A 15,024-nucleotide genomic window follows, 5' to 3' on the forward strand; every position below is an offset into this window, starting at 1 on the left:
CTTTCTGGCAAACCCTGTATTAACAAAAAACGGAATATGGTTAACAAATACATAGAAAGATGGACAATTTGTTGAGTCTCTGGAGAAAAACGATCAAACCGAAAATTAAACTAAAACAACAAAAAACGTTAACTTCGGCTGCACCGAAGCTTATATACCCTTCACAGGTGTATTGCTTTTAGTAACTATGTGTCCGGGTGTATGGAAGCAATATGCTATAGTAATCCGATCTGAACAATTTTTTCGGAGGTTACATTATTTCTATGAGCAATAACTCATACCAAAATTTCGTGAAGATATATTGTCAAATGAGGAAGTTTCCCATGTACGCATTTGATTCCGATAATTCAGTTTGTAAGGCAGCTATATGCTATAGTTAGCCGATCTGAACAATCCCTTCGGAGATTACATTGTTGCTTTAGAAATAATGCACACCAAATTTCGTTAATAGATCTTGTCAAATGCAAAAGTTTTCCATACAAGAACTTGATTCCGATCGTTCACTTTGTATGGCAGCTATATGCTATAGTAAGCAGATCTAAACAATTATTTCGTATATTACATAATTATTGTAGAAAATAACCTGTGCCAACTTTTGTGAAGATACATTGTTAAATGTGAAAGTTTTCCATATAAGAACTTGATTCCGTCTTGTTATAGTGGTCCGATATCGGCAGTTCCGACAAATGAGCTACTTCTTGAAAAGAAAATGACGTTTACGAAATTTCAAAACGATATCTTAAAAACTGAGGGACTAGTTCGTATATATACAGACGGACGGACGGACGGACAGACAGACGGACATGGTTAAATCGACTCAGGTCAACATACTGATCATTTGTATATATACTTTATAGGGTCTCCGACGCTTCCTTTTGGGTGTTACAAACTTCGTGACAAATTTTAATTACCCTGTTCAGGGTATAATAAAGAGACAACAATTGTGGTTTACGTGAGTACCTGCCTGCGAAGGCCTAACCTCACGGTGCTTTCTATTCTATCAATACAATGCGTTGATCAGCGCCCCAAAGCATAAATGCATTCAGCACTCATACCTTGGAGAAAAAAGTATGAATGCATTCTGCACTTATACCTTGGTTCCAATTGGTTCGGGCGGGTACGAGGCCGACCTAAAATCTCTGCCGTAATCTGGGTCCGGCACCCGGCCGCAATGCGACTCCACACTGGACTAAATGCCCTGCCTGCATTTAGGCACAAACCACAGCCATAACGACATCGCGGCTTCTATTAAAAAGAGTTTAGCTCCAGGAATGGTACTTTATAAGCCTTACCATGATCTGAATAACTGATCTCCCAGCTAAAGAATTGAGGCAACAGATATTTATTCTTTTGAATAATTTCCCTTCTTTTTAGCGTTTTAAATTCATAATATATTGTATATGTAAAAATACATATGTCTGTTCTATAGGAAGAACACTTAGTTTGGCATACAATAACTAAATACTTTCAATAAATATTTATCATTTATATGTTTGTATGTATATATTGTTCTTTTGGCTAGCACGGAAACGGGTATTTGCACTTCCTATCCGTCACACCAACAAATCTGACATAGCAGTAAAAAGTACACGGAGCAAATGCAATTATATACGGTGTCGAATATCGACGCATGCTACGAAAAATAAATCTGTCACTTCTAACAATTAGGCAGATTTATGTTTATCCTTGTTAAGGAAAAATAATTTCGGTAATTTGTGATGCAACAATCATCATTTCAAAAGCGCTGCCATAGGAAGGGATAGTATGAGCTGAACAAAGTCAAATCACTTTATGCATGGCTAACCGATGTAGCCGCCCCTTTTAATGGAGGGTGCATAGGATTATGCAGATGTACATTGCACATACGTTCATGTATAGTATACGTATGCATGCTGTATATTCCAGCTGAACTACTGAGTTGCGGCGCTGAAACGATGTAATAAACATAAATCAAAAAGCGCTAAATCGCATGAAATCAAATTGAAATCTGCTTGAAATTCTATATTATGTATGACGGTAAGGAAAGGGTCGAGTTAAAACTGAAACAAAAATGCTGCACGCGTTCAAAAACCTACAAAAGCATACCGTTATTAATGCACACAAATACATGTACATATGCTTTTGCAAGGCTCTTCTGCAGGGGTTGCAAACGTGTTACCAGACTAACACCCCCCATCAACAAAGGCTGTTTTCGCTCAACACCCCGCAGCCACGTCGGCCTTAAGTGGTAAGTGGCTGAGTGATGATAGTTTTTATGAAGGATTATTATTATCAAACCGCAGAGAACAAACGCCAAATTGAACAAACACATATACATACATATACCGTAACTACACAAATGCTTATCCTCCTTTCGGCACAGAACCTGAGTTAATCTGTCTGCTGTACAACAGATGCAACACATATGCCTAGGGGGCATGCATGGCAGTATTTTTGACAGCCTTCACTTTTGACAGGCGTCGTTTTTCTTCTTTCCCTACACCGTTTGTCACGACCCCTTACGTACGTATACCTATTGTTGGTGGAACTTACCCTCGCATATCTCACTGAACTACGATATAATACCCTTTGAAATTTTGTGAGTATGTATATATGTATATAAATATAAATATGTATATAGATTCATACATACGGAAACGAAACAATCAGTCAGCCCCTATCAGACACTATATAGAGCAATCATATGATGTCGCAGTACGTAAAGAAATCACCCAACAAGCCTAATACATTTCATACAAGTACATTCAGTACTATAAAATGTAGCGTTCTTTCTTAGATATAGACCACTCGTCCAGATATTTCAGTGCAGAATCTCACCTTAAGCATGAGGGTCTCGAAAATTTTGAATTAATAACAGATCTATGAAGGGCTTATAAAGAAATTATGCTATTACCAAGGCGGTAAGAATTTTCCATATCTTTCAGATAACGAGGAACTTTAGACCCTCATCTCATACACTTCTAACGCTAGATCGATAACCATGAATCGATAATATTTACTCGAAATCGTCGAAATAATGTGAGAATTCATTCCGAATATCATAGTTTTGGACGTGAAACTACCTGCAATAATATATTAAGAGAGATGTAAGTAAGTCTTCCAGTTTCAACTAATGTAATTTCTCTGCGAATTCATCCGAATTTTAACATACATTTCAAATTTTCTCTCTTTAAATGTAAAACACAAGTAAACATTAAATATTTGCTAACTGGGTTATGTCTGATTCAATCATTGTATGCGTACAAAACCAATGCAGCAACAATTGCACGACTCCAGCGAAGGTGTGAGCACCAGCCCACTGTGCATATGGGTTCACTCGTCGAGAACCCTTTGTGTTTACTTAGCACCAGTTAAAATAGCGTTGTTGATGTTGCTGATATATAAACGTAAAATAATGAATGTGTGCAAAATTGGTACCCTTTTTTTCGAAAACTGCCTCTCCTCTCCGGTTACGCCTTCATATCCGCTGTGGGAGATATACAGCAACACCCTATTACGAAAGAAAAAAAATACTTTTTCAGTCGCTTTTATTGGTAAACTCAGCATTGCGTAGACAACCCTGCAGTTGCACACCACATACTCGCTTGTTGCATGTCAAATATTTGACAGCTTTGACAAATGTTGACAAATGAGTGAAAATTATTTCACCAACATATTCACACACATATCTGCTCTGGCTTGCTAGGCTTAAGAAGTTTCAAATTGTTTTGTAATTTTACCCTTTTACATATTTTTTGTCTGTCAAATAATAAATTTCATATATGTATGTATGTATGAAGGCATGTGCACATTCAGTTGTAGATTGCGCTTATGTTTTATATTGTAAGGAGGTAATATATCATCGTGGTTTAAGTAATTGAACTGATTTAGGTACCGTAAATCCAGCTTTCAACTAATGCAGATGTGAACAAACATATTAAAAATTACTTATTTTTACGAATCTGAATGAAAGTCCGAATGGAATATTCATTATTTGAAAAATACTTGTATCAATAATAGAAATAGTATTTAATGTGTATCCCAGACACGGACACGCCTGGCCAGATCTACTTGTATTTATTTTTATAAGTAAATATTACAGATTGTGAGGAGCATTATGTGTTAATCATAGTGTTTAATATTTCTGTTGTCGCCTACGTCCATGTCGATACTTTCAGTGATTTAAAAATCAATAATTTGACGAGTCTTATAAAAATATGGTACAAAGCTCTACCTATAAAACCGACAAAGTCGGAGTTTGATCCCACTTACATTTTTAAGTCGTTTTACAAATTTGTTACAATGTTACCCCTTATTTACACTCGCAACATGTGTCTTCAAAGTTTCATATATTTTTTTACTAAACAGTAGATTGTATCACCTAAATTAATCGAGTTAAATATAGGGTTATATATATGAATGACTCATATAACAAACCGACCTAAATTTCTAGTGACTATCTGTCTGTCCGTCCGTGCAAACCAAAACATGACTAAGTATTGAGATAGCTTGATGAAACTTAGTACAAGTATTCCTTGGCGCCCTAGGGGCTTGGTATTGATTATGGAATTGGATAATAGCTTCAAAATACATATTTCCCAAACCGCTAAAGTTACATTAACCAAATTATCTCAGGGCAAATATTTTCGGTATCTCTTCCGACAGAGCGAAAATGGGTGAATTAAGATAAAAACTACTAAAAGTGTGGTAACTCATTTAGATTTACATTCAAACAGGTATGAAAGGGTTTCAGAGGAGCCAAAATCTTAATTTGACAATGGACATAACACCACCAACTAATACACTTGTTTAGTAACCATGCAGTCTAGAATAAAAAAATTGTTCTAGACCTTCCTCAGTCGCCATGTACCTATTCTAATGTTTTATCTTAAATAAAATCGATTATTATGTGAAATATTTTAAATATCGATAAATTATCACTCTTTTGGCTGATATACAATTATGACGCTAGTTTAATTCATTTAAACACAAAAAAAATGGTAATTTTTATACCTTAGAAAAATTAGGAAAGTCTTTATCGACGAAATTTGCTGTTAAACCTTTGTATCAAATTAATTAATCCAGAAATTAGCGTGCTAGGTCAAGGTATATCTAGTCTAGAACCAGAATTCCGTATCAGGAAGACCGACTCTGCATGAGACTTGTCTTCACTTAGTATTTCCACTGGCTTTGATCTTACAAACCATTTCTTATGCTATTGAATTTAGAACATGAAGATATTCAATTATTTAAAAAATCGTAAATCAATTTTTTTTATAAAAATGTGCTTTATAAACTTTTAAACATATACAATATTATTTTGACTAATATTTGGGTTAATATACAAGCATAAAGAAAAAAAATTACAGCGTGTTCGCGAAAGAACTTTTTTCGCAAAAGTTATGGATAATTTTATTACCAACAACGTTGCCATATAAGTTTTTTCTACAGGACTGGAAGTTTTGCCAGAAATCGGGATAAGCCATTCTTAACGCCCTCCCTTTCCTTATTCAACCGTAGATCGCCAGTATTTTTTCCTAAATGTTTATTATTTTATATTTCGTTTCCAATAGGTTTCGTCCTACTACGAATTTTTTTCTCTTTTATTATTTTCAAAGACTTCTGCACTAGTCTACCTCGTCCTTTTTTTTATTTAAATTATCTGTTTATACCCTGCACTTAGGAGCGAACTAATTCTTTAGTTTGTGAAACATCGATCTAACATTTTGTATACACTTTTCTCCCAAAAATGATGCTCATTTGTTTGAACCGTTGCCATTCAAACTGAACGGTCAAAATAAAGTCTCTGAATGAAAAACCGTTTTTATTTGCCAAAATATTTTCACGAGATTTGTCCCTACATATTGTCGAAGGCAAAATTGGTCTGATGGGAATACCAATTTTTTCTTGTTTTTCTTTAATATGGTAAATACTTTTTAATTGAAAAAATCTCCTTGAGGTAGATTCCTTAAGAAATTGTATGCTCTACACGATTCCGAGCTTTAAAAAAAATATTCTAAATATTTCAAAAGTTATGGTCTTTCAAAAAACAAATTACAGGTTATTTACAACTTTGAGTGCTCACCGACATCTTTTAAAATTAAACTAAAAATGTCGCCTTGAAGAGATGATGTTTTTTTGTACCTATTTCATTTCAATCCATAAATTCGATATAGTTGGCATAATTTTAATTTTGCGCACCCTAATGTACAAATATATATGACTAAGAAAGGCTTTTTTAAGCAAAGTTTAACTGCCTTCCTGTAACAAAAAAGTGGGAATAAAATATTTTCCAACACTCATGAGCATTAAATGGCCTGAATAGGTTTAAAAAAAAATATGGAGAGATCTTCATTGAATACACAATGACTTTTCAATAATTGAAATGACCACATACGTGTTTGAATACATCTTGATATGGCGACTTTCCCACTGTTTTGTGGCACTTGAGATGGAAACTGAAGTGTTTTTCAACACAGCATGTCAAATGAGCACACACTCGCCTCAAGTGCATGCAAGTGCGTTTGCATGTATGCCAGGATGTGTGTGTTCATACAATAATTTGCATTTGTATGTGGTTTCGAAATATGAAAGGTAAAGAGACCGCTGTGACAACAGTTTGCAGATGCGTAAATGTGCCGCCAAGCGGAAAATCGTCAAGAATTTTAAATTATTCATGGTAATTTAAATGGCAGTCCCATTTGTACGATATGCAGCAGCGGCTATGATTGTAAGTATATATGTATGTTCGTATGTATGTACATATGTGCTCAGCACAGTATGACAGTCTGACAAGCCGCTTGCGCACGGGGCGGTCGACGGTTTTATTCGGCACACTGTGCATGGTTGAACAACTGTGCAAATGAGAACATTGCCGAGCACATATATGTGGATGTGTGTGTTTGTGCGTTGGCACATGCATGTATTTGTACAACGAAGTCACAAAGTGACCCTTATCAAACGTGAAAAGGGAATTTATCATTGACATAAATGTCAAAATCATAATTTCGTATGCAACCCAAAATGACAAATGACAACTTCAATTACTGTTAGTTGAGGGAAAATTTGCTGCATGATGCTCGCAACGCACGCACATACATACATATGTGTGATTGCGGGCGATTATGTGTGTATGTGTGCATTAAAAACTAAAAAGATATGCGAAACTTTCGAGTTAAAATACTTTGCTTCACAAAATCAGCCGCAGCTCTTTGAATGCGTGTGTTGGTGTTTGCAAGGGCGGGCGGCGCTGCGTATTTACATACGCCGATGTGTTGACACAGCTATGAGTATGTGTGTATTTTGCCGCCAGCAAAGCCACAATGACATGCAGGCAATATGCAGCACGCCGCAGCTGTCACAAGCCGCCGCCGCCGCCGCCGTCGCTGAATGAAGCAGTGCATGTGTTCAATTAATATGGGCGTACACTTCGAAGTTCAGAGCCACCGCACACGTACGCAAATACTTAGTCAGTAAATATGCCGTTAGTGTGTGTGTGTGTGAATGTTTGCGTGTAAGTACGTATTTGTGAGCGTCGTTGACAGCACTGATGATGGGCTTAGCAAAAGAACTGTCAACAAAATTAATGTCATTGGCGCATGCAATGAAAAATTATGGTTTTATGTCAATAAAACTGACAATGATTGATTTGACAAGGCAGAAAAGCAAAGAAGAATACAAATACACATATGCAACATTCGCGTGTGTGTGTGTTTTTTGAGTATAAATGAGGGTACGGTTATTTTCGCAAGTAAACGAAAAATAATTTGCAAAACAACAACGAAAATTAGGGCGCCAAAATAACGGTAAAAACGGTTCGTAACTTTAAAACCTGCAGTTTAAAAACTTTTTAATCGGAAAAATATACCTATGAACCGATCTTTAAATGTCAGTAGCTTAATTTTTAAATTAAAGTGAAATATTTAGAAGAAGTTCTTCACTCAGCGGTTGTTTCATATGATATTTCGTATACATACTTGTATGTAGATATACCAAGGGTGAGCCAAAAACTAAAAAATTATGGATAAAATGAACCTATATATCGGAAAAAATCTTTCAAGCAAGATTTCAAGCAAGATTTTTTTTAGTTCAATTTTAAAAGCCACCGACACATATTTTTATACCCTGAACAAGGTATATTAAGTTTGTCAAGAAGTTTGTAACTCCCAGAAGGAAGCGTCGGAGACCCTATAAAGTCTATATATAAATGAACATTGAGTCATTTCCTCTTCAAGGAGCTGCTCATCTGTCGGAACTGCAAATATCGGACCACAATAACATATACATAGCTGCCATACAAACTGAATGATCGTAATCAATACCTTGTATGGAAAACTTTCACATTTGGCAATGTATCTTCACGAAAGTTTGCACATGTTATATTCTAAGGCAACAATGTAATCTCCGAAGAAATTGTTCAGATCGGTTAACTATAGCATACAGCTATACAAACCGAACGATCGGAGTCTAGTGCTTGTATGGAAAACTTTCGCATTTGACGTGGTATCTTCACGGAATTTGGCATGGATTACTGCTTAAGGTAATAATATAATCTCCGAAAAAATTGTTCAGATCGGATTACTGTAGCATATAGCTTCCGTATAAACTGAACACATAGTTACTAAAATAAATGCACCTTTGAAGGGTATATTAGGTGCAGCCGAAGTTAAAGTTTTTTCTTGTTTTTTAGTCATATCACTTTCAAAGGGAATTTAAGAAAATTCCTTTGAAGAATTTTATGCGTTTCAAGAATGAGCGAAGTAAAACCTTGTACCCGTTCAAAAGTTATGGCATTTTTTATAAAAAAAGTTTTTTACGTATTATTTGTATGGAAACTTGGAATGCCGTTTGAATAAAACAAAAAATTGCCTTGCAAGATGCTTTATTTCGCAATAACAGGCACTTTTAGTAGTTTTCAACAGTTTTAATAATGTGGTGAAGGAGGGGGATATCGGAGGCAATTCGTCTCGCGTCCTGAGTTCTCAGAGGGCCCGGCGAGCCGCAAAATTGTTTTCAGATTTTTTGCAATAACTGTCGAAAAGTGTATAAACAAAAACTTTTCAAAAAATAAGAGAAAACCTTAACTTCAGTTGCACTGAAGCAGTGATCTTCTTTATTTACGTAGACTAGTGCCAGTCATTCTGCCTCTTCGCTGTTTGTTAGTCTTTTTAACATCGTCGAGGTCTTTCTCTGCTTCCCACGGTGGTTACTGGATCGAATACTTTCAAAGGCGGAGTGTTTTCATACATACAGATGACATGACCTAGCGGTTATAGCCGCTGTCTCTTAATTCGCTGAATTATGTCGATGTTTTACTCAGAACATTTCTCTCGAAACTAGTAATGTCGACATATAGCAGAACGAGAATAATAAGTGACTTATAGAGTTTGGCCGCTAAAGAGGACTTTACTTTTCAATTGCCTACTAAGTCCGAAGTAGCACCTGTTGGCAAGGGTTATCCTGCGTTGGATTTCCTGGCTGACATTGTTGATGGTCTTAATACTGGTTCCAAGATAGACGAAACGGCTTCGAAATTATGACTGTTAGCAGTGACATAGCGCGTGAGACGACTGTTTGTATGATGATAGGAGATATTTAGTTTTAGATCAATATCAGTATCATCGCCATTCGGCAGCAGCTGCACACTCTTATAAAAAATTGTACCTTCTCTATTTAGCTCTACAGCTCGAATTATTTTCTCCAGAAGCAGATTGAAGAAGTCACGCGATAATAAGTCGCCTTGCCTGAAAACTCATTTGGTATCGAACGCTTCGGAGAGGTCCTTCCCGATCCTGACGGAGCTTTTGGTATTCCTCAAAAGTCAGTTCACATAGCCGTATTAGTAGCGGGGATACCAAATTCAGATATCGTGGCATAAAGGCAGCTCCTTTTCGAGCAGTCTAAAGTAGCTTTGAAATCGGCGAAGAGATGGTGTGTGTCAATCGTCTTTTCACGGGTCTTTTCCAAGACTTGGCGCAGATCTGATCAGTTGTTGATTTTCCAGGTCTAAAGCCACACTGATAAGGTCCAATCAGTTTGTTCATTGTGGGTTTTATTCTTTCACACAATATGCTCGAGAAAACCTTATATGCGTAGTTGAGGAGGCTTCTCCCGTAATAGTTGGCCTAGATTGTGAAGTCTCCCTTTTTGTGGATTGAGATTGGGCGGACTTCCATTCCAATCGTCGATAATGCTTTTGTCCGACCATATTCTGCAAAGCTGATGCATGCTCCTTATTAGTTCTTTGTCGCCATAGTTGAAAAGTTCGGCCGGCAATCCATCGGCCGCCGCCGCCTTGTTGTCCTTCACACGGGTAATTGCTATTCGAATCATGTCTTCCGTCTATCACAACATGATCATAATGGTTGGTGGTTTTCGATCCGGAGACATCCGGGTAGCTTGATGAATGATTCCATGCTGGAATCTAGTACAACAGTTAACCGTATTTCGGGCCCCGGCGAAGTCGGTCAGCCTCAACTCATTTTGGTATGCTTCATCAAGGAGGTTGTATTTATTGACCGTAGTGGCAAGGACACCTTCTTTGCCCGCCCTGGCGTTAAAGTCGCCATGCACGATTTTGACATCGTGGCAGTGGCAGCTCTCTTAGGTGCGTTCCAAGCGCTCATGGAAGGCATATTTGGCCACATCGTCCTTCTCTTACTTTGATGCGTGAGCGAAAATCAGCGATATGTTGAAGAACTTCGCTTTGATGGGGATTGTGGCTAGACGTACATCCACCGGGGTGAATACGAGGACTCGGCGATGTAGTCACTCTCCAACCACGAATGCGCTTCTTTATATGTCCACTATAATAAATGCCACAAGGACCTACTCATCTCAGTTCTTTTCCCGTTCATCGAACTTCTTGGGCGGCGGTGTTGTCAGCTTTTACTTACAATGCATTACGAGGACATCAATCAGCTAGGCAGCGGTTCCTTCCGAATTAAGGGACCGGATACACCAAGTGCATGTCCTTAAATCGTAATCCTTAATGCGTTTGCCATAGTCGTCATCAAAAGGGGGGTCTCTTATCCAAGGCTTTTGGTTTTTTTATTGGGCCGATTTTTACGTGGCGATTCCCAAACTCAGCGCAAAAACCTAGACGGATGGTTCGCTTCTCACATTAGCTTGCCTTCGAACGGATGTTTTTTGGCTACCCAGAGGATACTTGGTCTAAATCCGGAATGCGTGAGCTGCTTGAGCATTATGTAAAATAATCGTTTCTGGCCACTCCCAAGTGAATGGTACTTTGAGAACTTTCCTGTCTTGCGGAATTTCTACATATGACTCCATCCTCTTATCGTAACTTTCCAGCAATATATGTGGGAGTTGAAATCGAGATTAACATTGAAAAAGAGCAAAAGAAACGTATATGGCCTATTACATCTGCAAAAAAATACTTAGCAGCTACTGGGTCCTTAAACCAAATATTGTTATGTGGATGTATACGGCCGTCATAAAGGCCAATTCTGACATACGGAGCACTGGTTTGGTGGCCAGCTCTAAAGAAACACTATAATATTAGAAAAATCACAGGGGTACGAAGAATGTTACCGGTGCTATAAGATCAAGTCCAAGTCTATTGACGTATTTACTCGGAGAGTAGCAGCATATTATGCTATACAAGTACTAAGAGGTTAGAATAGGAAAGTTCATGAACAAAGCGCTCTTCAGAACTAGCTAAACATATTATAAATAAATCAGACTATATTTCCTCAAGGTTAGCTTTTAAAAGCCACTTCCAGGTGAGGATGCCCTCTAAACGTGAGCAGAAAAAAAGTTTGGTAGTAGAAGTTGATGCAGTATCTATCTATACCGACAGGTTCATACTGGACTGCAGGGGGGGGGGGGGTTCTCATCCACCTACCAAACTCTGCAAGCATATTCTAAGCGAAAGTACTAGGTATAGAAAGGGCATTTGGTGTTCTATTGTATAACAGCGGGACACAGAGAGCAACCATATACAGGGATAGCCAGCACTGCTGGTGTTGTCGACGCCACTAGTTAATTCCAGGTCAGTTAGAAATTGCAGAAAGACTTTAAGCTCACTGGGGAGTCAACTCCATCTGTCTTTAGCTTGTGCTCTCGGCCACAGGAACACTTTCAGTAATGAAAAAGCAGACAAGCTTGCCAAGCTAGGAGCGTCCTTAGATGAATTCTAAATGGTGTTAATATCATGTTCGCTGGGAACGATTAAAAGAGAGCTTTATACTCACTATAAACAAATAGCTCAGTGAAGATGGAGATCAATAACCAACTGCAAGATAACAGATATGACCCAAATATGATAAATTCTAGAAGCAGGCTTACTACATAGGTCCAAGAACAGTATTTTCAGACTTACAGCAACTAAACCGGGGCGTTGGCCGTTTGGAGAACACACGTTAAAAATGGGTCTGCCCTAAAACAATATTTGACGCACCTGCAAGGAAACAGTCTTCCACTTTCTCTGTAAGTATCCAGCTCTAACACAAACCAGACATATAATATTTGGAGCACATCAGATACCAAACGTGTCCAAAAATAGGCATAACATCCAACAATAGCGCATCAAAATGGCGCGTCTAACGTAGTTGAGCCCAAAGTGGCAGCATTGATATGTACCTGTACCTACCTACCTAGTTCACGTATAATCCTGTTCAGACTATAAAAAATTAATTACAAATGCTCCTCCCTTTTGTGATCATGTGTACTATATTTAAAATTCGAAAATAATGAATACGTTCAGTGTAGAGAAAGATTTGGAGAATTTGTTTGTTTTTCCCAAAAATTCAAATAGTTTAAGTACTATTACATTGATTTTAAGAATAATAATACATTTAATATCCGATATTTCTATTTAACAGCAACTAACGAATCTATATAGGTTTATTCGTTACTAGGTGAATACATATTTTCCAACATTTTTTTATTAGGGATGCTTTATGATAAGCGTAATATACAAAAACTTCGTTTGACTATTCCTAAATTATCTATGTATATATAACAAAATATCCGGACAAATGGAATTTTGGGGTTCCATGTTAATAATTGAAATATGGATGCGGCCCATGTACTCGTATGACGAAGGCTTACAAGGTATAGCATCTGGGCGAACCGTACTTTTGATCGTCATTCATATAATTAAAACTTTAGAGATAAAATAAATTCACCAAATTGGAACAATATACATGCAGTCACCACAACCATTTATGTATGTAACTTCAGTTATGACAAACCATTGTTATAAACCCTAGGTTTGAATACCAAATATTTTTTAATGAAGTGACTCATCCAAATGATTTTTTAAACTTACTTGTACTTATAATAATGCATTAAGCCCACGCTCACAAAATGTGTAGAAAATATTCTGAATCAGTTTAAAAAAATAATAACAAATATTTAACCAACAATAAAAACTCATTTAGCGAACAATGTATTTTATATGGCGAATGTTGAGGCAATATTACTCCACACCTTTGTGGGGAAGACCCAAACGAGATTCGAAAAAAGAAAAAGCAACACAAAAGCTGCATTCAGTTATATAAATAACCAATTATAGACACACATACATAATGGACACATCATTTCTTTTGGGGACATGCCACCAACAGCGTCTAAACACAGCCATTACTGGTAGCCTCTTCGTGGCGTATAAATTACCAGATTAACGATTTGAAAATTGATTTCATTGACACTTAATGTCAAAAGCGACCTCACTCACTGGCGCAGCACGGGCGACGGCATGCACTGTTGCGCTAATCCAGACACAAGATATCAATAGAGATGGACACAAAAATATAATATAATGAAAAACACTGCCAAAGTGATAGGCATGTATTTCGTGTGGTGCTCATCGGCTAATGGTGGAATTGGTCGTGTATGAATTTAATTTTATAGCGAAATAATATTTTATGACAACACTTTCAAGCGGCTGAACATTGTGGCTCGGCGTTGATGGTCTTACGACTGAATAGCCAGCTTGACTGTGCCAGGCCGCTTATGATAGGTCGACCGCCAACCGTGCTGCATGTCACATTAAGTCATTTCATATGTTCGAGTAAAGTGAATTCAAAAACTGGCGACCATTAGCCTTTACTCTATCTACATACTCACTCAACTATATATGTATGTATGTATTTTTCAAAACATTAACCAGGCTGGCGTTGGCATAGATGTCTACAATGGGCTGGGCTGACCAACGGCATGTCCATGATACGGCCACAATAGCCTTGTCAGGGAGTGTCATATAAATAATGTCATAATCTGAAAGTTTATTGACAGCTCTTAGCTGCAGACAACAAACGTGAGACTTAAAAGTGTCGTAAAAAAGTAATACAAAAGTCAATTTTATGCTTATTGATGTGCGCAGAGCTTCGTGTGCGTGTTATCGCCACAACTGTCATTTTGAAACGTCAGCTCGGATTCTAATGCTGGCTTTTTAGTTGGATTTCGTATGTCACGGGAGCTGCGGGACCTGTCATTGTCCAAGTGTTTCTTTGTTTATCTATTTTACTTTTCATTTCGTGATATTTTTACGACTTGTTTTTGTTTTATTGACACAACAGCATTGTGTGCGTGGTTTAGAAATTCTCAAATGTAACGGTTATATGTAGACCAGCGGTTTATCCGAAATGTCAATATTTCTGTCATGTGCGTAGGTTACGCTAACTATTTGGATTCCATCCTAACCAGCAAATGTATTCTCTTTTCCATCGTTCTTTGCCTTGTTCAGCGTACCTACATTGTTAACTTTTTATGAGGGTTCTGCTTTTCTAGCCATCTTATTGTTGGCGTCAAATGTTTCTTTTTACGATCATAATATCGGCTGTCATTTTTTGTCAATAATTGCCATTTTTCATCAGCTTCCACATTTCATTTTCGCTTTTAATTTTATTAGGCTGCTCTATTCTTCATATTGTTGTTGTTGAGTTTTATTGGTGTCGCTGTAGTTTTTTTACGACCTCAATAAAATCACTGGAATTATTGGATGTCTGTCTTGCATATACATAGCATTGCGTGCAGGTCCTGGATATGTTTGTTGGTGTTTTGCTAGTTGACTTTGTA

Source organism: Bactrocera tryoni, chromosome 2 (genome assembly GCF_016617805.1).
Source record: "Bactrocera tryoni isolate S06 chromosome 2, CSIRO_BtryS06_freeze2, whole genome shotgun sequence".
Classification (NCBI taxonomy): domain Eukaryota; kingdom Metazoa; phylum Arthropoda; class Insecta; order Diptera; family Tephritidae; genus Bactrocera; species Bactrocera tryoni.